Source organism: Mauremys reevesii, linkage group 10, assembly GCF_016161935.1.
Source record: "Mauremys reevesii isolate NIE-2019 linkage group 10, ASM1616193v1, whole genome shotgun sequence".
Lineage (NCBI taxonomy): Eukaryota > Metazoa > Chordata > Testudines > Geoemydidae > Mauremys > Mauremys reevesii.
Window position 1 is genome coordinate 70,939,405 of NC_052632.1, and position 1,989 is coordinate 70,941,393.

Sequence of the window (1,989 nt, forward strand, 5' to 3'; positions counted from 1 at the left end):
GATCCATTTGTTTTCCTTTCACCTCTGAGCCAAGACTTCATAGCAGACGCTCCCACAAAATCTTACCTCAGCGTTGGTGTGAGGTGAATGAATGGGGTTTGACAGTGAAGTATGGCAGAACGTGTGCTCCGGCAGGTCTGACCAAGCCGAGAAGGTATCGAGCTAGCGTCCAGGGTAGTAGGGAGTCTGACTGCACCTCTATTACTCTAGGGCAACCCAGCCAAAGTGGAGGGGTACCGCAGCTACAGGGCACACGGGCCAGCACCCTGAATGCCCTGCTGCAAAAATTCTTCTGCCAAACAAGCCACACACAGCAGAATAAACAGGGAAACTGAGCATAGAATCATGCGGCGGCCTGACCAATGCTCACAACCCAGGGTAGCACAGGATGAAAAACGGAAAATGGCTAAAAGAACAGTTCAACTATTGTTGCAAGTCACAACACAAGAATATTATCATCTGATCTGTACATTGATACTTACATTCAAGTCACAAAGTCGATAAAAGCCGATGTCATGAGGATAAGCGACACAAGAAGAACAAAAGACCTCATTGCACAATGGAAAAGCGGAGAGCAAGTATTCTAGGAAGACACTCTAGTGAAGTGTCCTATATTAAGACTGAATACAAAATATCATAGGATAGATTGACTAGTATAATGGGAAGTATTATATTGTAAATAATTAAAGAAACCATGAACTGCAGTTGACAACTTAAATGAACAAAATGTTTTCTGATGTTTTTTTTAATTGTGATTGTTTACTTATTAAATTTTGAATATTGGCAGGTAATTAGCAGTGGATTTCCCAAGCATTAGGTGAATTAGTAATGATCTATTGTAATCCAGTTGTTTGTTTAAAATCAGTTACAAAGGAGGAAGTGGCAAGCAGCACAAGCCACAATAGAGAATGAACAATTAAATAATATTTAGACGAGTTAGATGTATTGAAGTCAGCAGGGCCTCATGGAATTCATCCTAGGGTACTTAAGGCACTAACTGAAGCAGTCTTGAAACCATTAGCAATTATTTTTGAGAACTCATGAAGGATGGGTGAGGTCCCAGAGGACTGGAGAAGGGCAAATGTATTACCTGCCTTTTAAAAGGGGAACAATGAGGACCCAGGAAATTATAGATCAGTCAGCCTAACTTTGATACCTGGAAAGATACTGGAACAATTTATTAAACAATCAAATTGGAAGTGCCTAGAGGATAATAGGGTGATTAATAGACAACATAGATTTGTCAAGAATAAATAGATAATTTGGTAGATTTGCCAAATCAACATAATTTCCTTCTTTGATGGGGTTGCTGGCCTAGTGGATAGGAGGAAGCAGGAGATGTGATGTATCTTGTTTTTACTAAGGCTTTTGACACAGTCCCACACAACAGTTTCAGAAGCAAACCAGGGAAACATGGCCTAGATGAAATTAGGGTAAGGTACATGTGTAAGTGGATGGAAAACCATGCTCAAAGAGTAGTTATCAATGGTTCGCTGTCAAACAAGGCAGCCTATCTAGTGGAGTCCCCCAGGGATCTGTCCTCGATGCAATACTAGTCAATGTTTTCATTAAGATTTGGATAATGGAGTGGAGAGTATGCTTAGAAAATTTGTGGATGACTCCAAGATGGGAGGCATTGCAAGAACTTTGGCAGACAGGATTATAATTAAAAATAATCTTGATAATTGGAGAATTGGTCTAATATCAAGATGAAATTCAATAAAGACAAGTGAAAAGTACTTCACTTAGGAAAGAAAAATCAAATGCACAGCTTCCTGTGAGACCTTGGTCAGATGACTTAAGGGACAATCCAAAGTCCACTAAAGTCAATGGGAATCTGGCCACCCTGCTACTATCCTTCTCTTGGCTGTCTGTAATCAGATGTCTTTTTCTGTAGTCAGAGGTGGCTCCAGGCACCAGCACACCAAGCACATGCCTGGGGCGGAAAGCATGTGAGAGCGGCAGTCAGGCTGCCTTTGGTGGCATGCC